The sequence below is a fragment of the Gallinula chloropus genome, assembly GCF_964237585.1.
Source record: "Gallinula chloropus genome assembly, chromosome: 7".
Classification (NCBI taxonomy): domain Eukaryota; kingdom Metazoa; phylum Chordata; class Aves; order Gruiformes; family Rallidae; genus Gallinula; species Gallinula chloropus.
The window spans coordinates 23,262,393-23,287,490 of record NC_140092.1 but is presented as its reverse complement, the minus strand read 5'-3'; the positions used below and the strand labels follow the sequence as shown (position 1 = coordinate 23,287,490).

The 25,098-nt window shown below is 43.7% G+C and overlaps 1 long non-coding RNA gene across 1 annotated transcript; it reads left to right on the top strand.

Annotated features, from left to right (window-relative positions):
- The first annotated feature begins 349 nt into the window (after positions 1 to 349).
- Positions 350 to 2,956, top strand: LOC311194067. Its single transcript, XR_014617429.1, has 3 exons — positions 350 to 467; positions 1,085 to 1,175; positions 2,755 to 2,956. It is a non-coding gene; the product is annotated as an uncharacterized lncRNA (long non-coding RNA).
- Positions 2,957 to 25,098: the final 22,142 nt, after the last annotated feature.

The following is a 25,098-nucleotide window of genomic DNA, read 5'->3' as shown; positions in this document are numbered from 1 at the left end:
TGTCCTTTACAATAATAAGTTGGCACTGAAGAGGCAGATCAGATATTTTCCATATTTTTATGTTTAAAAACAAAAAAAGTTTTCTTGCTTTCCTTGTTTGGTGTCATGGAAATGGATGGTAACAGAGGGAAACTGATTCTTTTTTTACTCTTCCACTATCTTTTCACAGCATTTTTCTGTTCTTTGATATTGGAAACCTGGATATGTTATAGGACACATTTCCTTCTTGATCTTAGGGAAGTTCTCATCTTTTTCCAGGTTGTCAGGTATCGAGATTCAGCAGACTCTGTTTTCTGGTTCCTGCTTTTGGTGAGAACAGCGTCCCCAGCACAAGGCAGCTGTTTTGTGTCTTCAGCTCAAAAGCAATTTGATCTCATGGCCTTTACGTGTGCAATGTTCCCTGGGCAGTTCAAAGTGATTCTGTGTGACATCCTCATACACAACTACCACCGTGTTAATGTAACTTGGTAAGTGAAAGCAGAAATTGCTTTAAAAGTAAGCTAATAAAAATGCCAAGGGGAAAATGAAAGCTTAAAATACTGAGCAGATCAGCCCTTGTTTTGCTTGTTAGTGGCTGAATGCTGTGCTCAGGCAGGTTAGGCTTCCCTTGCCTTAAACTCCCACAATTTCATGCTACCAGGAGAATCATGTCACCCAGACAACACCTTCTTTCAGCTGGTCTTGGTGATCCAGCAGTCATACAGCCGAGAGCTAGAAAGTGCTGCCTTGGCTCTGTTGAAGGACAGAGAGACATCTGGATAATGCTGCTGAGGCCCCTACAGCTGGAGCATCCGTGGTTCCTGCACCCTGCAGGACATCAGGATGTTGCTGTGTGGGACACAGGACAGACCTTGTCACAAACAGGCGTACAGACGTATATCCCAGTTGGTAACACTGCTAACCATGATCATTAGCTCACAGCTGCTACGCTGTCATGTGTATCTGGATGTGCATGTGTATCTTGTCCAACCTTGTGATTCTGTGTGCATCTTGGCGTGTATTTTGAATTTTGCTTTATTTGACTTTCCCACTCATTGGTCAGAACTGTAATAGTTAAGACATGATCACTTTTCCTGGCTTACAGAGAACTCGTTATCACCTTCCTCCACATGTTGTGTGCACTGCAGCGTGGTCTTCTGAGGGCTGCCTCAACATACAGCATCACTCCACACAAGGTAAGAATTCCTGCCCAATTCACAGAGTTGCTCAGCAGGAGCTCCCATGTGCTGAAGTTTTCATTTGATTCCAATGTACAGGTTTGGTCTAAATCTACTGTGTGTCAAAGGTTCATCTTCATGAAACCGTAGCTTTGATGACCTGCTCTTTGAAAATTAGTAACTTTGGTGGATCCAGACAGGCTTAAATTAGGGTCTACTTATTGTTACAATATTGGGTTTATTAATCATGAGGATATTTTGTAAGGCCCAGCTTTTCAACGTGACATAATTTTTCTGTCATTTTTCCTCATCAGATGGGTGCTTTCCCATAAGCCAGGCTGTCCTGGGAAGGACTTGTGAAGTACGTGGGGAGTTTCACATAGCACGTGTCATGGTCTAACCCAACAGACAGCTAAAACAACCCTGCAGCCATTTGCTCACTCCCCTGGGCCCAGTGGGACGGGGGAGAGAATCAAAAAGGATAAAACTCCTGGGTTGAAATAAAGACAGTTTAATAGGGCAGAAAAGGAAGATGGTGATGATGATGATGATAGACTATACAGTGTGTGTGATGCACAGCACAGTTTCTCACCACCTGGAACTGATGCTCAGCTAGTTCCGGAGCCACACTGGCTCAGACCAACTCACCCAGATAAATATGGAGCATGTCCATATGGTATGGACTTGATGATCCTTACGGGTCCCTTCCAACTCAGTATATTCTATGATTCTATGGAATATGCCTTTGACCCGTTTGGGTCGCCTGTCCTGGCTGTGTCCCCTTCTCAGCTCCCCATCTCCTCATTGGCAGGGCAGTGTGAGAAGCTGAAAAGTCCTTGCTGCTTGGCAGTGACTAAACCATCAATGTGTTATCCACATTAGTCTCATCCTAAAGCCACAGCACAGCACTAGACCAGCTGCTGAGATGAAAACTAACTCTACCCCAGCCGAAACCAGGACATGCATTATGTAAGTGTAATGTGACATGTACTGTATGTTTGCATGTCACAGCAGTCATCAACCTTATTTCTAGTTGTGGCTACCCTGATTTACGAAAGTATCATATAATCAGCGGTAAATGTGTGTGGTGTCACTATAAATACAGTTTTCTCTGGTGTCATTAGCTGTGAGCTTCTAGTTCATACAGTCACTCAGTGCTTGTTTCCTCAAGAGCTTTGCAACTGGGGAGTCTGATTTGATTTTCAGAAGAATTAGGTGGCTGGAGCACAAGAATTTGGTTTATCGTTCTGTGATTCTGTGACAGGCAGGGAGTGATAGGAAAAAGAGAATGGCCTTAAACTGAAGTAGAATAGATTAGACTAGATACAAGGAAGAATTTTTTTTTTACAATGAGGGCAGAGAGGCCCTGGCACAGGCTGCCCAGAGCAGCTGTGGCAGCATTCAAGGCCGGGTTGGATGAGGCTTTGGGCAGCTCTGTGCAGACTCCCTAGCCTACTTCAAAAATGCTACCTTTCATGCATTTGGAATATCTTATGGTCTCTCAGGCTACAATAAGCCCTGTGCTTTGAATCACATGCTCCAAGTTTTCATATAATTCATTCTTACTTGTATTTGTCTCATATGTCTTTCTCCTTAGGCTGGATAATTTGAACTTTGCAGTTCACTGATTTGACATGAAATTAGTCCTCTGGTTCACCATCCCCTTCCATTCCTTCATTTCTTCACCATTTTATCTATTTTACCAGCTGAAGCTTACCTTACCTTGTATGTTTTGGGGGCACAATGGAAATGAGATCTGTCGCTCCTCCTAAAGCCTTTGGCCTCTTGTAACACAACATAAACACAGCAATATTAATTAATGGATCTAATCCTTATCTCTGCTGAAAAGAATTGATTCTCCTGTTCAACAGTCTTCCTCTTTACAGTCCACTAGGAGTTTTCCCTTGTCCTAGTTCCAGCACATCCTGGTTCCTGAACCACCACATCTCTGTTGAATAAATCTGTATAACGTGACTCATGGATTAAAGATAGGCTTTGATTTGTGCATTATTGACCCATTTGGAAGCAATTTATGCTCATGCAAGCATAAAATTAATGTTTTCTGTAAGCAATTTTTTTTGCAAGATTATAAGGTCTCAGTGTTTGTGCTGATAGGGTTTAGACAGATCGAATTATATTTCAGTTAACCCTGAATAAAGAAAAAGGTCAAATGAAAGCAGAGTGGGATTTTGAACTGGAACAAGCAGCTAAACCATTTAATGTACCTTTACAGGAAAATGTTTGCTAGATTTTCTTTTCTACTTAAACTGCCCACATATTAAGTCAATATCTGCGACGTGCTCAAGAACAACTGTTCTCCATTCTTTTCCCACACTTGTGCAAAAGGCTACTGGGGAAAAATGCCAAGTTTGTGAACTAGAAGTCACCATGTAAATATATATGTACCTAATCACATACATGCAAATACGCAGGTACATATGTACACAGAGTGTTGATATGACCACTTGCTTTTCCTGTTCTTACGTTCCAGTATGATACATTAGGAAAAGTACTACATACAGTATTTGGAAAAATAGAAAGCATGTAAAAATCAACACAGAAATAAAATGGCAAGTCCTATGCTTCTAATCTAATCTGTTCCACTCATTCTTAAAAGCCTTATTTAATAAATAATTAATGATATTTTCTTTCCTTCTCTTTGCCAGAGTCCCACCCTCTCCTGGGACCTGTCTGCAATATAAAAAGATTATAATTACATAGTAATAAATAAATACCACTTGCTTATCTGTCTTGGAAAGGGCAAGTGATAGTGGATGAGGTGGATGAGGATGTCATCAGGTCCCATCAGACCTCCCCAGCCTCCCTTGTCCTGTCTCACCCATATGGAAAGCTCAGAACAAATGGTTTAATCCTTTTTCTCCCCACATTTTACATTTTTTTCTGATTATGATGAACCTGCCTAAGTCTATAACTGACCTCACAGGCTTCTGGCTTGCAGTCTTTTGCTGGGGACTGAACTTGTAGAATTTTGCTGTTTCCTAGGGCTTTTTTTGCACTGGCCAGGCAAGAGGGAGGGAAACAAGAGGTGGGCCTGCAGCATCATGGTTCATGTGCTGTGGATGGAGACCTGGGACTGGGCTCCACCGAGGCGCGTGCAGCTGCCAGAGTGCACAGATTTGGGATGCAACCCCGTCCCCAGAGCCCCCTGCCACCCCCGTCATGCCTCGTCAGCAAGGCACAACTTGGCAGCTGCCTCGTGCCTGCGCCTGGTGGTGGTAAAGAAAGCCAGATCCGGTTCACACCGTTTGCCTGGGTCATAGGAGCGTCACACCGAAGCAGTGAAGGCCTTTCCCCTGTGGGACATCGCTTGCCTCACCCCTTCCAACAGAGTACCAGCTGCATCCCAGCCAGCACCTTCACGCTGCTCCGCATACGCGTTGCCGGAGACCCTGCGGAGGGCTGGGGCCTGCGTCTGCGGGCTAAAAGCCAACCCCCGACAGGCAGAGGTAGGTTATTAATACACGGAGAAGGAGGGGGTAGGGGGTGGCTGCCTTCTCACGGCTCCCCGCGGCCACAGCGCCGTGTCCCCATGGCGTCTTGTTGGGCCGGTTTGCAGCCAGAGGCTTTCAGGGCGATACCCGTGGCTGCTGAGCCGCCGCTCGCCCCGGCCCTCAGCCCGGAGCCTTCGGTGCCCCCTGGTGACGAGCGCGGGGCGAGGGGAGCGAGGCGCGTAACGGTGACAGTCATTAACAGACACCGACTGCGCCCTCCCTCTGTTCCGCTGGTGCTTATTACCTCCCGCAATAACCTGTTTTATTAGCGTCAGCTTCGTGGCTGGCCAGAAGCGGTCTCTTTCCCCTTTTCCTTCCCGTGCGCGCCAGCCTGCGCTCCAACGGCCGAGTATTGGCAGCATTCCTGCTGCAGTAGTAACTGACACAACAGTAATGGCTCCGATGTCAAGAGCGGGTTCCTTTGTGGTGGCTGGTACAGGGGAGATAGCTGGCATCAGCAGCGAGGTTTGAAAGCCCCACGATGCTCTCGCCTCCGTTAGGAGAGCTTTGCAATCAGGGCTCGGCCGGCACGCTGGTAACAGCCTGAGTGGAAGCAACTGGTAGTCATAAAAGGAGGCGAAAAGGCTTTTGCTGATATCATAGAATCATAGAATTGTAGGGGTTGGAAGGGACCTCGAGAGCTTATCGGGTCCAACCCCCCTGCCAAAGCAGCTCCCTAGGACATATCACTCAGATAGGCGTCCAGGCGGGTCTTGAATATCTCCAGAGAAGGAGACTCCACCACCTCCCTGGGCAGCCTGTCCCAGGGCTCTGTCACCCTCACTGGGAAAAAGTTCTTCCCCATGTTGGTGCGGAACTTCCCATGCTCCGACTTGCCCCTTGTCCTGTCCCCACAGACACTGAAAAGGGGCTGGCTGATTCCCCCTGCATCCCCTGCTTCAGATAATGTTATGTGAACTTTTAAAGAAATTGTAGCACCTTTACTGCTGGCTTAGGAGGTGCTTTTATACCGCTGTATAAAATAAAGCTACCGGTGGTACTTTTATTCCTGCGGCAGCTCTGGGACTGATTTCGGTGTCGGTATGAATCACAGGCCCTCACTTAGACAGTCCACCACAGTTGATTTCCACTTCTCTGCAGTGACATCATTACTATTTTGCTGCTTATTTCTGGGGTTTATTTTGTATGATAAAGGAATAATCTAATTTTCACTGGATTTTCCTAGGGCATCCCTAGCTTCTGACTTGAAGTCACGTGTAACCATGGACAGTTGTGCTCCCTGGGTAGATGGCTGTGCCATGTGTTCTGTCTGCAATAGGAGCTCGATCCCTGCTCCCACATGGAGCAATGATATTTGTTGAATATTTTTCATCATGGGAACTCAGAAAGCTTCAGTCCTCAGGTGCGAAGGACATGTGGCTTGATTTACCTCTTGCATTTATGATTCTTGGCAGTGTGGCCAATATACTGATACTATAGTGATGAATGATGCTGGTGACCTGCCAAATGAGGCAGACCCAAATTTTTGGCAACTGTAGGGCACGCAGCACCAAGACTTTGTGTCCCACCAGTATGTGTGCCACCCCAAAGCTGCTCATTTTGTCCTGGAATAAGGGGAAATGCAACTGCATTTAGAGGCTTTTCTGATAGGAAATCTCCATCTGCTCACAAGTATTGGAAGGCCCTTGGTTCTTACATTTTCATTGCAGATTTACCTATGGGACAGAAAAACCCAGCAAAAAGGTATTTAATGTTTTATTCTGCTATTCTCCTACCTGTAGTGCTTTGAATTCCTCTTTGAGATGCAAAGTGCAGAGAAGGGCAACCAGGCTGGTGAAGGCGCTGGAGGGCAAATCATATGAGGAACGGCTGAGGGAGCTGGGGATGTTTAGCCTGGAGAAGAGGAGGCTGAGGGGAGACCTTCTCCCCACCTACAACTACCTGAAGGGAGGTTGTAGAGAGCTGGGCGATGGTCTCTTCAGCCAGGTGACAGAAGATAGAACAAGAGGAAATGGCATGAAGCTGTGCCAGGGCAGAGTCAGATTGGATATTAGAAAAAAACTTTTTACTGAAAGAGTTGTCAGGGCCTGGAACAGGCTGCCCAGGGAGGGGGTTGAGCCACCATCCCTGAATGTGTTCAAAAAAAGGGTAGATGAGGTACTTAGGGATATGGTTTAGCATAGGATGGGAATGGTTGGACTCGATGATCTTCAAAGGTCTCTTCCAACCTTGTGATTCTGTGATTTTGTGATTCTGTGATTACGAAGACTCACACCTGAGATCAAGAATCTTTTTGCTGCCTGTTATTGTGGGTTTCCCAGTCGACCTATTTCAAGGTACATGTGGTTTACTGAACAAAGGCTCATCTATCACACTGCCTCTCTCAGTCTTCAGAATATTTACTTTTACATTATCATTAAACCAACTCACAGCAAAAAAATTTCAGTTCCTCATGAGTCATAATCATCAGTACAGAGCTTCCCACCCTGACTGACTGTGGACGTAAGAGTCATCTCCACAAACCTTGCAGTTACGTTTTTCACTGGTTAGGACACAGTGGCTCTTTACCCTTGTCTTGGTGATTGGTGAGAAAAAATCACCCCAAGTATATACATGCCATTCCATGTGTCTTTGTGGATATACTGTCCTAGTTCAAAAGTTCACAAGCATACATGAGCCTGGTGTTAGCCAATGCTTACTTCCACAGTAATCATTTGCTAATGCTGTAAAATCCTTGGACTCATCTCAGCATCTGCTAATGTGACTCTGCATGTCAGATTTGGAAAAAAATCCCCCCACACATGCTGTGCTTATCCCAGTTACACGTCATAGCAAGTTTTACCTTGCCTCTGATGATGCACAACTCTTCCTACATCTGCCTGAAAGATGCTTTTTCTTTCAGAAATTTTACCCAGGCTGGCAATAATGTATGTTCATGGAGCCTGAAGATTCTGTGGATGGTCTCAGGCCACAGTGTACAGAGACGTCCTCTAGACTATGAAAAGTATGGGCTGTACATTTTTCACTGCATCAAAAGGTAACACAGGTGCTGATAGACTGTATCAGCCTGATTAATTAATTAAATAGTAGATCAAAGAAAGCATTAGTAAGAACTTCTGTCCATCTATCAAGAAGCTGTTATCTTTGGATCATGCATTCAGAATTACAACCATCTGACAGCAATTTATCTCACAGCTCTCCTGAATATGTTGGTTCAAAATGAATTTTGTTCTTTTAATAAAGATGAGAAAACAGATTACAAAAGAGCAGATGCTTGTCATTGTCTTCCAGAAAACAGTAATAGATTGCAGTAGTCCCTATGTGCTTTATACAGGGAACAAAAATTGCACATTTTCATGTGGTTGGAGGTGTAACTGAATTCAGAGCAGCATGAAGCTTTCCCACTGCCTGTATACCCAAAAATGTTACTGCTGATAAACCAGAATGTTCAACAATGTTGCTTCAACTCTTGTAGTGCAATAGGTGTAGGGAGTGGGGTGTGTTTTGTTTCCAGGCAAAATCAGAAATATATCTCCCACACTTACCCTGTCTCCATAGAGTGAGAAACTCTGTAAAGTCCCTTGCCCATTTCCTTCTGCTTTGTCACTCCTGAGTAAACTTCCCAATTCTTGACATTCATACTTCTGCACAAACGTATGTATATATAATTGAAATGATATTTGCTGTTGAATATTTTTCATCATAGGAACTCGGAAAGCTTCAGTCCTCAGGTGATTAAAGGCTGCAGTCAGCAGTGTGAAGGACATGTGGCTTGATTTACCTCTTGCATTTTGTTAAATAGACCAGGGACAGGACCAGAAGGAAAACTCAGGAGACAAGACTCATTTTAAACTTCCATTTAAAATAATCTGCTTTACATAATATGTAAACATAAAGTAATTCAGCAGCTTGACCTCAAAGATAGGAGCTCTGAGCTTTTAATTATAATGTGGAGTATTTGGCGTATGTCAGTTAAGGTTTCCATACCTCATTTTGCTGGTTTGTCAAGTAGAGAAATAATAAATACCCCCTTCGTAGCGCAGTTAATCCTTTTAAAGGACTTTTTAGCACTATAAAAAGAAAAATACCCCTGTGAGTTAAGCAATTTGACTGTCTGCAGCCCAGAGGGCTCGAGTGGCTACCACGGGCTGTAATAACAAGGGTTTCAGAAAGATGTTATTACTCAGGTCATGTCTCTAGCTGGGTTATGAGAACTACTGCCTTTGCCACTGACAGTTGTGCAACTTCCTTCTGCCTTCTAAAACTGTTGTTTCCAAGGAATTCCTTTCTTCTGGTAACTGGTAATGATTTTTCAGGCAACAGGTCCCGGTGCCAGCGACTGTTTCATCTCCTGTTTTATTGGAGTGTTAATGACATGTCAGCCCACATCCTCAGTTTTCCTTCCAGAGCTTTTTATATACGAAGTCTTCTTTGAATTTAGCAGCATAGATGCTTGTTGGAAGAAACTGAAAACCAAGAAGAAGCTTTCATTGCTCAGTTCTTCCCAACAGAAAGAAAAAAAACAGCTGTGGACTGAAGAAAAAAGAAGGGAGCTAAGGCCAGCCCCACTCTGACCATGTTGAGAACAGATAAGACAACAACTGGGATGTATAGGGAAGATGTACATATTAACTCAGTTGCAGTTTGATTCCCTACGTTAAAAAGAAACCCCAAACTTTAAAAAAATGTGAAGATTGGTCTCCTTAAAAAAGAAGAAAAAAAAATCTCTTTCAAGTTCACTTGTTCTGCTTCTCTCACCCCTCGGACAGACACACACTGCTCATCGCAGTAGGGCTGGTGACAGACACCTTTTCAAAAAGATATGAAGCACTTACATTCCTTGAAAGCAGTAACAGTAAATAAAAACTTGAAGCAAAACTAGCTTGGGAATATGGGAGCTAGTTCAAGGCTTGATCTCTTCTTCCAATCTCTGGGAGAAGAAAATTTATTTGTTTTACTGTACCCGGAAAGACTTCATCCTAAGTGTAGCCATGTGTACCTGATAAACTGAGAGCACTTAATCTGATTATTTAATCTAACTTAATCTAATTGTCAGCCACCACTCTGCAGCTGTTAATCAGTCATCAATTTGCTCTTTACTGGTTCAGCAAACAGTAGTTTTTGATGAGCTACACTAATAAATGTGGGGGTCCTGTTGCAGCCTTGACACCCTACAAGGTGTGAGGAAGCAGAGGGGTATGTAGTGTGCATGTGCCCTGTGGCCCTCCATCTCCCTGGTGGGTTGGTGCAGGACACAGTTGGGAAGGGACTAGTGCCCCAAGCAGGGACCAGCTGTGACACGCTGGGAAACAGCTGAGCGGGAGAAGCGGAAGGATGGTGGAAGCATCCCTCAGGAAGGGCGTGGAGAGGCTAAGATGGAGACAGGAGGGAACCAACCGCCCAAAAAGAGCCCGCGGTGCAGCGCTGCCCACTCCGCACCCCCAGCACAGCGAGGGCAGGAGCTGCTCCGTTCCTACTCCGTCGCTACTCCAAGTGCTGTCTGCAGGTGGTGCCGTTGCCTCGAGAAATGCGTTTCAGGTTGGGCAATCTTTCTGTGCGGTTAATTTATTGACAAACTTTCCCCGGTAACTGCTGCTTCGACTTCGTTTCAGGCCAAGTGCCTCCTGGCCGCTGGTCCGGGTGGTGGTTCTCGTGGCGCTGAGAGCTCAGCCGTGGTTCCGAGACGTGGTGATGCAATTGCTGGCGTTTTCCTTTATCTCATCTGTATCTTAATTAATGATTCCAAACCCTGCAGCTAGACTTAATAATCAGTGCAGACATCTTATCTTGTGGATAACGATGAGGTCAGTTCAGCCGCAGGGATGCAGGGAGCCATGCAATGTGTTACATCAGCAGCAGAAAGAAGCTAAAAGAGTGGAAGAAAAAAGATTGTTAGTCTTCTTTCCAAACTTCCTAATACCTTTGCTTTAACATGCTACTATATCAAATTAACTTAATATATATATATTTTTTTTTTGTATTGCTTTGGCATTTTATAGCTTCTTCTCCAGAATTCTGGGGCCTCTTGGATCTCCTATTATGTTCCATCATATATAGCTCTGCAGCCCAACTGTCAACAGCTATACACTTGCAGTGAAATTACATTAAATACATCTATCTTATAAATGGCTACATCAGAGTTATCTTTTAGTAGCTGAGTAGTTGTTTGGATAGCTCATGAGCCATTGCTAAACATCCTAGAGTAAAAGCCTCCTACGCAACACTTTGAAGTCCATAGGACTTTTGATGTTGACATTAATAGTAGGATGAATCTTTAATGTTGCCTATGTATGCTATAAGGCTGACCTTACACTGAATCACAACAGCTATGAGTGAGTCAGCTATTTAGTGCATCATCCCCTCTCTCTCTCTGTGTAAGGTAATTCAAGTGAACATCATCCCAGGTGCACACCGAGGAAGTTCCTGAGGTAGAAGAGCCACAAGTTCACAGAGTGCAGTTAACTGTCTTTTTCAGTGCTCATGCCCCCTCGTACCAACCTTTTCCTATAAGTGCTGCTGCTGAGAATACATTCCTCACTGCTCGTAAAAATTGATGCTATTGAAGAAGAGCAAGTGTTTATTGAAATGAAAATGTGTGGTTTTACACATCTTGCAAAAGGTGGTAGCAAAATGCTGTGTGGAGTTCAACAATTCTTCCAGCCCCAAGAGTTGCCTGTTCTTGTAATACGCAGCGCTGAGTCACATCACAGGGGACCTGGGGGCTAGCAGTCTGCTCTTGTACATACTGTGATCTGCAGCCTGATGGGAGATGCTCTGCTAGGTGTCACCCACCCAGTTATTTGGGCTGGTAGATCCTTCCTGAGACAGAGTTCTAAGTGATGTCTTAGGGTTAGTCTACCCAGCATGTGGACATGGCAGTAGAGGCACCTTTGAGGTCTGAGGATTTATCAGTTCACAGAGAGATTACAAGACAGTTGGCCTTTATAAGCTGGTTTCACAGCAGAAGAGATGATGGAATTGCTCTGAGTCATAATCATTAATAAGACAGACTTTGCTTATAATTTAGTTGTAATTGCTTTAGTAATGTTGAGTATTTGCATGGTTAGTCCATTATTACTCATATGAGAAACACAACTAATGTGCAGCAATCTTCTCTAGCATTTAGTTTAAAAGCAGGATGGAGAAATAGCATAGAAAAGAGTTTCTTTGATGTTCACATCATGTTCACTGGCTCCCTAGGATAGAACCATCTATAAAACCTGAGTCTTCTCTTGCCTGTATTGGTCTCCTGAAATCACTGAAGAATTGCAGTTCTGTTCTTTGCTGATTCCCTGGGAAATCATACGTTTTACTTTGGGGAATAAACAGATTCAAAATCTCAGATATAGGTAGAATGTTTACGATGTGATCAGTAGACTCACTTTTGTTTGTCTCTAATATACTAGCTGGCATTGGCCTTACTGGCCTATATATGGACATATCTGGTGTAGCCTTACCATATTAATTACCTTTTCTGGTGCAGCTGTTTAGAGGAGTATACCAGCCCTTTGCAGTCACTGGTTAATACACATTGGTAATCGTTCACATTTTGGTAGCCTTTTGTCCACCACTTCATACACACACTCAGCAACCAGTGCAGTGAAACAGTCAGCTCTGGGGAGCACTGAGGTTAAGAATATGAAGTGTTATATAGGTCAAGAATATCAGAAGTGGCTTGAGATTTTTGGACAAGTATCAGAATTTGTTGATGTCTGACACAAGCCACCTGAAGAAACCTCATTTTCCAAAACAGGTGAGAGGATACATGCTTTCTGAAAGTCAGGGCCTCCAGCTAGTCATCTAAAAAAATGACTCACAGAAGCTACTTCTGGAACCCTGACCAGTGTGCTTTGTCTGAAGTCACATAACAAGTTAAAGGCAGGGAAAAATGAGTAGCCGACTCCTGCTTTCAACTGACCTGTGATGCCTCCTTTGCCTACTCATTAGCTTTTCAATGGCTTTTTTCTAGTTTACCCTTTATGCATCTCGTAATTGCTTACCAAGATACACCATCATCTTCTGCTGGTTTGTCATTAACATTCCTTTTATGTGCTGCCTTCCCAAAGAGCAGCCCAGTCAATATGCTGGCATGATAATGCTGCTGGAGCAATTAACCTAATAATTTTCTTATATTTCCCCTCTCCATCCTTCTGCTGTGTTTCATGTTACACTTGCACATGAAACTCTGACACAGGAACCATTATTTTTGATTGTACAGCATCTAGAATAATGAAGTCTAAGTCTATAGCTGAAGTTCTTTGGGCTTTGCTACACTATTAGTACTACAGCATTACAGGATTTGCTCAATGGCAATGTTGATTTTTCAGTTTAAAGTCAACTCAGTGTGTTGTGAAGCAAAGGCCAAGAACTATAGGTGTTACAACTTATGCTTGAACATATTAGGGTGGGACTGCTGCTGAAAGTTGTTTTCAGAGTCAGAACTATCAGATAGGACTAAGGCAGCTCTACTTAGTTTGGAGAAGAACAACATTTAACAAATTTTCCCCATGCTGAACAGCTATTGCTTTTATACTCTCACATGTCAAAATTGAACAGCTATACATACTCTCACAGGTCAGAATTGCAAGAGCACTTGGTGTATGAGGCTATGGAGTGGCACATGTACAGTAATGAACTTTCCATGGACTGTACCTAACTCTCATCCTTACAGCAGACTGGAAGGGTGAAGAAGCTGTCTGTGTCTAGAACACATCTCATGACTGTAACTAAACACATAATGTGTTTTTTCTCACTGATGCATTTAATATTTACGGACCTATAAATTTAGTTTGCTTTGTAATAAACACAACATAAAAATTCCTAATAAGTTCCCAACTGCTCTGATTTCTGGACCTAGCTGGAAAGCCACCCTCCCTAGAGTTTTCACAACTACTGTCCATGCTCACTGCTGTACTTTGCAGCCCCTGTCCTTACTTAAAGCCTGGTTTAATATCCACCATATTCTTTAGCTTTTTGTTATTATTTAATGAAAGTCCTGAGTGAGCAAATCATATTCCTAAACCCCTCAGGAATTCACTTTTATTAAGCAATTTTCTCCGTCTTAGCAGAATTATATAGCACACATTAATTGGTCCTTACAACAACCACTTTCAAGGGTAGGGACAACGAATGTATTATTGCCCTCACAAGGAAGCAGAGAAGTTGAATCTTCCTTAAACAAGACATTGGAGCTTCTGGTCTTGTTCTCATAGGTATTAGAAATGAAGCATGTTCATGGGAGCGACTGAAGTGCCTGTTTGATCTTTGTGCAAAGCAAATGCCTGTGGAAAGAACTAAGAGTGCTCATGGTTTCCTGAGTGTTTTAACCTGGGCCGGTGGGTTACATGGGGCACACCAAGCTCACGAGAGCTGGGCACTGAAGCATTACATCAGTGTATGTGCTGATGTCACTGCAGTGTAAAAACGTGCAGTAGCTTCTGTTATTTCCGTTGAGTCCTCATTCAGGTCCAAATTCAGCACAGAAAAAATGAGCCAGTCTTGTTCTGAGGCCACAGATAGTCTCAGTGCTTTATTTTTACTTTGGAACTTTTTGTTCTGGTTGAGCTTGAGTGACCAGTTGCTAACTTTGACATCTGGATGCTTTTATATTCTTTACATGTTTCCTGGAACACTTTTGTTTTTTTAATATCAGAATACCTGCACAAAGGCACATGGGCAGGTTTTTAGAATGCTTTTCTTACGTGCTGTTTTTCCCCATAAGATGAGAGTGTGTACCCTTGTCAGTATTTCTTACAGTGTTCCTCCTGCAAACGCTTTTTAATACATTCAGCTCAGTATTGATGTCAGTATTTGCAGGCGCTCCTTGTGCTTCTCTCCTCAGGATATCTGTATTAATCTGGATTCACCAATTGAAACTAATTGAAACTATTTATCTTCATAACACTCTTGCAAATTAGTGCTGTTAGCTTTGACTTACAACTGGGCTCTCTAATCTGGAGATGTGAAGGTCAGGTGACCATCATTTTGGTTTAATGATTTTGAATATTTTAAAGTTTAACTTATTTAAGCATAAGTGAGCACAATGGTTTGCGTGTTCAAACTCCCTGTTTTCTTTAATTAGGATGTTTTTATTTCTCCTTTCTGGAAGAATTTTCCCCATTCACAAGACATTTTACAATTTTCTTCAGCATCTGAGGTAGGGATCCTACTAATTATACCTTTATTAACTACCCAGCCCTTGTACATTTCTTCCAACACTGAGGAGGAATATTCACCCAATGCGTTTTGTAACACAAGCAAAATCACTATGTTGTCATCCAATAAAGACTGAATTCACTTAGAAATTAGTAATGTGGCCTATTTTGATGTCTGCCAGATTTCTGCTGGAGACCACCACATACTGAAGTCCTTGGTCTTTGCTGCCCAAAACCGTAACTTTAACACCAATCCTAAACTAACTTATCAAGTCCTTTCAGACACTATGCAAAGTTCCTTTATCAGCCCTATTTAATATTGTGATCTGGGGCTGGCAGGAACCAGTAAGATTAAATTTAGGACTAATTTAAATTAGTTTTTGGATCACAAGGGTGGTTATAATTCAGGATGGGACAAAAACATGTCCTTGAGTTAAACTTGCCACCCACATTGACAACCTGAACCAGGTTTGGGTCTGGGAATGGCTGGGGATGACTGGGTCTGCTGGAGGAGACTTGGACTTAAGGTTTAGGTGATGAAAAAGGGCACAGGCAAGCAAGGTCTGTGAGTTTTAGTTTGTTATGCATGTTGAAAAGGTTGCAAGGTTTGATTGAGGTTGTGGTGTCTTTGTTTTTTATGAAGCTGGAAGGGCTCACAGTGTTAAAGCTAAGGAAGGATTTGCACTCGTGCTGCATCCATGCTTCTCTTGGTGCCAGCTCAAAATATAGCAGGGGCTTCATCAGCCCCTGATAACCTAAATGTTTTCCCAACAGAAGTCTTAAAATCTATTTTAGCATTCAAATTTCTATAAGATGAAGACCTAAAATTAGGTATTGATGGCATGCTGGCACAAGCCCCAACATTACCTTGGTAAAGCATGCCACATGCACCCTTAACCCTTCGTCATAGCTCTTGTCTCCTCCTAACTGTTACTCTTTCCAGCCCAGCTCTTGATCTAGTTGTGTATCTGAAGCCATGGTCTTCAGCTAAGAAGCACTGTACAGTGCCAGCACAATTGCATTTTCTCTGCTGGCATGGAGCAGTTAGGTTCAGCAATACTGGCTTCAAGGCCCAGCTAGATAAATCAGTGAATGTGTATGGGTACTTTGTTGTTCCTGAGGAACTGAGCTCTCCCTGAACATAAGGGAACACGAGGACACCGAGCTAGCAAGTGCAGGGAGAAGTAACTGTACAAGGTTTAGCTGTTACCCAGAATATACAGATAGCAGGAGGCTCCCATGACGGTCTGTGTGTAATGACAGCAGCTGGTGAGGCTGCAGCTTGAGAGCCTTTGTGCCTGAAAAATTCTCATGGAGAGCTTTAGGTCCTATTGCGCCTGCCAGAAAAAGGTGCTGCTTAATGTGCAAAGCCAGAGTTTGGTTTTGTGTGTGACACACATGGACACTTTGCTAGACAGCTCAGATGCACTTTTTCTGAAGTAGCATTTATGGTGAGCTGACGTTTTCTTATTAGAAAATAGTAAAGCTGCATCATTTTTCTCAAGAGTGAAATGGTCCTTCTGGTAAACCATATAATTCATCAACAAGAGATGTTGCTAAAAGTTTTTAAAAGATATTGGAAAACCAGTTCCCATCCTTCATAAATAGAAGTGACATTCACAGGAATTCCCCTTCCTTGGAGACCAAAGAATAATGTGCAGGATGTTGCACAAGACAGGAGCAGGTTCAAGAGGAAATGAAAACTTTCTGTCCTTCATCAAAATGAAAAAGAGTGTGACAGGGATTTGTGGGTTTTGTTGTGGAGTTTTTGTGGTGTTTTTTTAAAAGAGAGAACGAAGGGAAAAAATACTCTCAGGATGACAGCAAAACATTGCATTCCCCCAAGAAAACAGTCCTTGTTATCTTACCGTGAACTTCCTCTGAATCATATTTCACGTATAACCAAAGACACTGGGGAAAAACAACTCTCTACTACCAGTGAGTGGTATCAGACTAGAAGCGATGAGCTGTTTCTGAAGTATCTCCTTACCTGATCTTTGATGGATTGGAAAAAACTATCATGGGATTCTCCTTTCATGGAGAACCCTTTTGAGGTACTTAGCTAATCCCTCTTGCCAATAGGAGATATGTCCCCCGCGAACAGAGGACACAGCAGACCACCCCTACCTTTCAGGTGTGCTGGGAGATCATAAAGGAGAGGAGTACTGTTGGTGTCTCCCAATGTGATACTGCACTAGGCACAGCTCAGATGGATCAGGTTCATTACCTGTCTCTCTTGTGGCAGTTTAGAAAAAGAAACATCAGATGAAATGACAAAAATATGTAGTTCAGAATAAACATGATTCAGAGTGCTGGGGAGAAATGCAGAGGGAACCAACTCATGGTTATGAATGGGTTATGTGACGCCCAAAGGAATTTTCAGGCTATCACAGGGAAAGGAATAATTTCAGCTGTTAATTTATGCCATTAGTTCCTGTAGACATTGTCATCACTTACTAATTAACTCCAGCTAGAAGCCTAGGTTGCCCATGGAAAATGCTACCTCAGTGTTGAACACCAGCCAGAAAAATTATTAAATCCTAGGATGCATAAAGCCCTGAAAAATACAGTGCCACAGTCAAGGGAGTGGCTTCACCTGGCACGTTCTTTGTAGTTCTACTCATTTCTAAAGAATTCAAGATACAAGGAGAGTTATAAAGCAGGCAGTGGAAATGATTAGTCACAGGGATGGTATGCAGGGGCAAATACTGCAGAGCAGGTGACAAGCCAGATTATCACAATAATCACAGAATCACAGAATTGTAGGGGTTGGAAGGGACCTCAAGAGCTCATCGGGTCCAACCCCCCTGCCAAAGCAGGTCCCCAGCTCATATTGCACAGGTCGGCGTCCAGACGGGTCTGGAATCTCTCCAGAGAAGGAGACTCCACACCCCCTGGGCAGCCTGTCCCAGGGCTCCCTCACCCTCACTGGGTAAAAGTTCTTCCCCATGTTGGTGCGGAACTCCCTGTGCTCCAACTTGCAGCCATTGCCCCTTGTCCTGTCCCCACAGACACTGAAAAGGGGCTGGCCAATTCCCCCTGCATCCCATACTTAAGATATTTATAAACATTGATTAGGTTCCCCCTCAGTCTTCTTTTCTCCAGGCTGCACAGCCCCAGCTCACTCAGCCTTTCCTCGTAGGGGAGATGCTCCAGGCATCATCTTCGTAGCCCTTCTCCGGGCTCTCTCAAGGAGATCCCTGTCTCTTTTATACCAGGGACTGGACACAATACTCCATGTGGGGCCTGACCAGGGCAGAGCAGAGGGGGAGGATCACCTCCTTAGACCTACTGGCCACACTCCTCCTGATGCACCCCAGGATCCCATTGGCTCTCTCAGCCACCAGGGCACACTGCTGGCTCATGGCCAACCTGTCATCAACCAGGCCCCCCAGGTCCTTCTCCGCAGGGCTCTTCTGCAGCAGGTCATCCCCCAGCCTGTACTGATACAAGCAGTTATTCCTTCCCAGGTGCAAGACTCTACACTTGCTTTTGTTGAATCTCATCTGGTTTCTCCCTGTCCAGCTCTCCAGCCTGTCCAGGTCTCTCTGGATGGCAGCGCAGTGTTCCTGCATGTCAGCCACCCCTCCCAGCTTTGTATCATTGGGTACTTGCTGAGGGTGGATGCTATTCCCTCACCAAGGTCGTCAATGAAGATATTAAACAGGACTGGACCCAACACCGAGCCCTGTGTTCATCAGCTCATGTGCTCATACCTGCCTCAAGATTTCAGTGAGGCCAATAGTGCACCAGGAGTCAGTGCCTGGAATCCAAAAAGCTGGAAATAATTGCCATGATATTAGACAGGGTAGGGTTTTTTCAGACACACACTAATATTTCCTGGGCATGAAATAGGTGTCTAGCAATGGAAGCGCCGCTTAGGCACAAGTTCTTTCTTAGCTTTCTGTCTGATGGTTTGTCGCACCTTCCTTGGGTATATTTAATGTTGAGCACTGCTAGAGAACTTAGTGGAAAATGTGTAACTCCTTTGGTTTAGATAATACTATTGAAATGAATAAGCTGTTCACTTGCATACCTATTTCCAGGACAGGACCTAACTGCTATAAGGTACCGTACTGCAACGTGAAACAAGTAGTCAACAGCTAACATGCTTCACTGAACTTCCTCATATTAACATTACTAACCAGAGCTGGGCTTCTGCTTTTTATGTCTCATCTTCACAGAAAATTTTCTCAGAGGACAAGAGGTGTAGGTGGAGTGAGTGATATGAGGAAGGGATATACACAGCTTTGTGTACAAAACATTCCCGCCTACGCAAATGCTACTCTGGGGGGGTGGCTGCTATTTTTAGGCTCAAATTTAAAAGCCACAATCCCAAAATAAAAAGATGTTACTACAAATAATAGAAGTCATGCAGGCAGGTCAAATCTGGGTTTTTTAATTTTTGTTTGAACAGTGGGTGTGCGTGGGCTGTGAAGATGGTTCGAGCAAGTCCCTTTTGAGAATGAAGAACAATATAGGAAACAAATTAAAAGTTCTTTATGTGTTGGTCATTTCCTTTTTCATAATAACAATTGAATGGAACATATTAGTAAAGCTGACATACAGTACACCTACGTTTTATATTTTTTAGAGGGTCTGTCAGGTGCTTAATCCAGGATGCCATAGGAGAGTCTAGTGCTTCTTTTGACTTAATCACTTGTTTAAAAATGTGGTTTAACATGGCACGTATTTCTATGCAGCAAGGACCATTTATGACCAAAAATTAGTGTTCTTTATCCTGTGTTCATTCCCCATGAGGACACTTTTACCTTTACATGGAGAGTGAAGTACCCAGTGGTCTCTGAACTAGTCCTTACTTACTCCACCACCATCCCCATGTGTTTAAGTCCCTCCAGAAGTACTTAATGTCTCATTCGTACGTGAAAATGTTAGATTAGGTTGTTAGGGAGCTGCTTTGGCAGGGGGGTTGGACCCGATGATCTCTCGAGGTCCCTTCCAACCCCTGTGATTCTATGATTCTATGATTAGGCTCTGTTTGACCTCACACTGCCTAACCGTGGGGACTTAGTCCAAGATCAATTTAGGCATTATTGGGGCTTCAGAGGGAAACTTCACTGAGTGGAGACACTATTTTTAACAGGGAACTGAACCAAACCTGACCATCAAAGCAGCTTCACTAACCCTATTTTTTCTTATCCTCTAACTGACATTGAGCCACTAACACTATGTTTCTGTTGATTCCTACCAGGAAATGAAAGCCCTCTCAGGGTAGCAGCTCAGCAAAGGCTTGTCTTTGCCAGCAGGAACATGTTCAGCTCTGGTGCAGCTGGCACCTCCCAGGTCCAGCAAAGCTGTTCTGTCGCAATGTCTTTCTCCCTTCTGCCTCCACTTTCTCTGTCCATACGACCCACCCAATGCACAGCATATGTGCCTGCCCCTGTGATGCTCGTGCTGCTCTGCAGCCTTTGGCAGGGATCTTTCTGACATGTGGGGAGAGGGTGGGGGGGGTTTGCACTTGCCTACAGTGATCTCCAGCTGTACTGCTCATGGAGGGGGCTGACCCTCATGTTGTGAGGGTGAGCGGCTGACTGCTACTGCCAGCACTGGCCCCAAAGCCTGTTGAACCCCTCAGCCTCGAATTCCCACTATCAGTCCTGCATATGACTGTATGATAATGTTTGTGTTGTCTTCCACCTATGTGTGTGTGTGCTTTTGCATTGTTATGTTGTCTGCACGCAGGCACACATCTACTGGGTGTGGATGGGAATGTTGGGAAACTGCATCTCCCCATCACAGCGAAGGAAAAGGTGGAAAGAAGTGGAAATGCTGTGCTAAGGTGATCATAGAATGGTTTGGGTTGGAAAGTGCCTTTAAAGATCTTCTAGTTGAACATAAATGTCTTGTGTCTGAGCTCAAGATAGGTTGCAAATATATCTTATCGCAGGACTTCCCGGGGTTTTTTCTGTGAAGCAGTTCAAGGCCATCAAAAAATTAGGGATTGTTACTGGCAAAAACTGGAACTGAAACAGAAGTAAGGCTAAAAGGTGCTGGTCTGAGCTGGCTATAAGCATTCTTGTCTAGAGAAAAATAAGCCAGGAGGAAAGAGGGTTAAAATAAACTTGAATTAATAGGGGAAGAACATAATTTAGATTCTGTTGACTCTCGAGAACTGTTCAGATGTTTGTTTTGTTTGGCCTTTCTATCTGCACCATGAAACGAAACCCTACAGCTTGAGTTTCAGTGATTTCCCTTTGAAACAAGATAGTGTTTCAACTCTCCAAAGACTGAAGGCTGAATTCCTACCACAACTGTGAAGTGAGGAGTAACTCCATTGACCTCAGTCTCAGTTGCTCTGGATAATTTTGAGGTGCATCTTTAGCTAGGCCTTCCTGTCACTCTGGGATGTGAGGGGGGTTTATGTGGTTTTACATTTTTTTTTACTTTTGCAAATTTTTTCTGATGATAGCAGTGCCTTCTGAAAAGCATTGGGGTGACACTATGGACATCAAAGCCTCTGCCAACAGAGCACACACTGAATACTGCCCAGCCAATGTTCTTGAAGCATAACCTGAAGGGATCATTTGTTAAGGGATGAGGATAATTCAGTCTCTAAAGCTACTCAAGCCCTGGCCCTAAGCAGCTAGAACAAAGATCAGTTTGTCTCCGGACTCCTTCACCCTTTTTCTTTTCCCCTAACTCTGTTGAAAGCATTTCCCAATGTCTCATTCTTTCAGATAGTTTGTCAATAGACCGGGTAAATTTCCCCTATCTCGTGGCTGTAATTCTAGTCATTTTGGGGAAGGTTGCTGTTCATTCAGTCTGGTTTCTTCAGACACCCGATGTGTGGCTCTTACATCCTGTGTAAATGATGTGACATTTCATACCTGGTCACCAGGCAGGCTAGTCACACAAACACTAGTTCTGAATTACTGTCTTTCACTGCTTTTCCTCACACTTCTTCTCAGATTTTCTGTCTTTTGATTTCCAAGGGGTCTTGGTTTGTGTCTTACAGCTCCTATGGGCTTTGAGCTGGCTGCGTCAGCTCAGAGGTCTGAAGATGGTCTCAGCATGCTGCTGGCATCACCAGAGAGCACGCATGGGTCAGGGCAGCAGCTCGTCTCACTGACAGCTTACAGTGGACGTGAAAGGTAGCAGTGACAGAAATACTTCCTGGCTTCTGTCAAGGCAGATGCTTCCATGCAGGGGGGACACACTTTTCTTGGTATAGCAGCTACGTTATCTCCAGTCTCATTAGAAAACACAGATTTACAACTGCTTATCTCAAAGGTGAGGGCATCTCCTGGCCTTGATGCATCTTATTTTGTGCTATTTTCAGCAGACAGAAAGATTTCAAAAGCTCCAAGGACTGAACCATTTCTTGTTGACAGACATCTCTCATTGTGCTTGATCTGTGAGCTTATCTTCTGGGTGAAATCAGAGATCCCTGCATGCAGGGGGTTCTTGCAAAATCCCTCTGAGCCAGACTTTGGGGATTTGTTTCCTCTAAACATTATTGTTGCAGAACAGCAGATTATAATTTGGTCTGGTCTCAGTTGAAATGCCAATAATTAGCAAGTATTTTAATTCCATTTGTATATTTTGTGTCATTTCTTAAGTTACACAGCTATGTAGAATGGAACTTTCAGTGTATGAAGTTAACACACAGACCTGAAGGACAGAATTACTTGGGGAAGTGGCGGTGTGCAGTCCTGGGCAAGGCACAAGAGTGGGGAATCTTTCATTGTTCTGCTGAAATACGTGGGTTTAGCCACACTTCCCTGCCCTTCCCTGCGTGTCTCCTGCCTCCAGATGGGGAAGCTTGACTTCACACTTTCACAGATGCTGGCAGGAGGTGGCACCTCTCTGCCAAAGTCATGCTGGCACCCTCAGGGCAATGCTACTGATGGGGAGTGCAGAGGGCACAGCAAAATACCTTTCAAAATGTATTAGAAGTGACAAAGTTTTGCAGAGATAAATTGCATGGGATGGGAATTCCTCCAAGTGTCTAGAGAGACTGATTGCAACAGATAGCATCCTTTGTGGTTCTTTCCCAGGAATGTATCCTCCAACATGCAATGTAAGGGACAGCTGAGTTCCCAACCATGGGCGTCAAGGAATATGCACAAGCAGTTGAGTAGATACAGGAAGAGATTTTTATTGTTGATTAAGCATTTTTTCCCATTTCTTTGAAACCTTTTTTTTTTTAAATTTTAGTTTGTTGTCTGGCTTGTCTGTTGGAAGTATTTGTTTTTATTTCTCATTGCATTACATCTCTCTGGAGACAAGGGCAGTTTCAAAGTAACTTTCTAATCTTAATTTTCCTTGTAAAAATGTAGTGACCCTTAACACTGGAACACCCCAAGCATGCTCTCAGATTCCCTTACACTGGGCTGAGGGAAGCTCCCCAGAGGGTAAGAGAATATCGTCTGCAGGAACTGCACAGGCCAGTTTGGAAGCTGGTGCTGCGAAGGTCAGCAGAAGCAGCAGCAGCATCTCCCAGTGGCTAATGGCAATGAGGAAGCTCTCTGGCATGTGGCAAGGTGAGGAGAAACCTCACTTGAACCCCAGGTGTCCCTGTGAATATGTATGCAGCTTTCAGGGATGGTCTGTGTGCTATTTCAGGTTCAGAAATCTCAGGAAGGATTTGCTGAGGTCAGCCTGAGGCCAAGGATTAGCAGATGCCAGACTGTGGGGAGATACTCTCACTGTTAGGCTCAACACCTCTCTGGTGGTGAGTGGGAGCAAAGGATAAGTTCATAGCTCTGGGAGTGCATAAGCTGCTCACGTTAGTTGATAGGCATGTGTCCTGAAACACACTTGGCCTTGGGCACTACAGTCAGTATCACTGGGACACCATTCCTTCCATGTAGGATATAAATCTGATGGTCTGCTCTGAAATCAGTCACCTAAAAGCTTTCATTCCAATATTTTCTTTTCCAGTGGCAGCATCCCTAGTGACACTCTAGGAAATCCAGGTTCAAGTCTTGAGTTATTTTTGTGTCTGGGGTGATACAAACTCCTGCTGTATACATGCTCATAAAGGAACAGCAACTGGACACCTGGACTCCATTTTCTGCCCATGGGATTCTCCATGCACTCCATCATATGACACTGCATGTAAAATGTACCATCCTCCTGCAGCAGGAGCCCAAGGCTCCATGCTGTGTTCCCTCCAGTAATAAGGGTTTATCTTTATAGTCACTCTATACTGCTAGAGACTTGATATGCAGTAAATACATGCCTTTGTGGCACAACAGATTTTCAAGCAGCTCTATCAGAGCTGGATCTGGGCGAGCAAGCCAAGTAACAAAGCCACGTGAAGAACTGTAGAGCCCTGTGCCAGCTGATTTAGCCTGTCTATTAGCTGGACTAATTAGCCCAGATGGAAAGCAGTACTAATGCAGTCACTCTGCTTCTGTTTTCTGAGCCAGTTTGTTCAGAGCCAGCTCTGGAATTTCTACACAGTAGAGCATTGTCTGTGTAAATACATTCTCCAGGCTGCAAATCAAATCACTTTGTATCATCCTTACTGATGGCATATGCCATTCCTGTCTCATATCTTTATATATCCTGGGGACCCCCTGTATAGGATCTACAAGTGGAAAAGGCACCCTTTACCCTGTGTTATTTACTGGTAGAATTTGCATTCCCTACCCCAGATGATCTAGATCACATCTATTTTTTAATGACCTTTAATACGAAAATTCCTTAATGCTTCTGTGAGATGGTTTCTATTTTGCAATGTCAGCATATTTTATTCATTATTTCTAATGTAACTGTCAGTGTTGGCAAGCATATATGCCAGCGTAAAGATTAAACAGTCTACTCAGCACTGTACAAAGCAGACTAAAAAGTAGGCTAAAAGAAAGACATTTCTAAGTGGGTTATCTTCATGTGGATACAAAAGAAAGGGAAGAAAATGAAATACTGCTCATCAAAGCTATGACTAATAATGCAAGGATTGAACAAGGGTAACTACTTAATGATTCTTCTCTTGACTTTTAGACATCCTCTAAATACATAAAATACAATTTAGAAACAGATTACAGAGCACTGGAGTGAAAATGCGTAGCAAGGTCTGGGAAAATAATAAAGTCTATTGATTTGTGCTGAAATCTATATTAAAAAATCATAACAAGTGCCAGTGAACCTGAAGCCTATAGAAGCAGAGAGGGAGAAACTGAATCTATACCACAGCCCTCAAAGAAGAGGCACCAGATGTCCCTCTGCCATCAGGGAGAAAGGGTGACTTCACAGGAAATAGGATGTGTCCTTTAGGCTGTTTGCTTGCCAGGGGTGCGGTACCCTCAAGTAAGGATGCTGTATGACTAGCAGAGTGTTCACCAGATG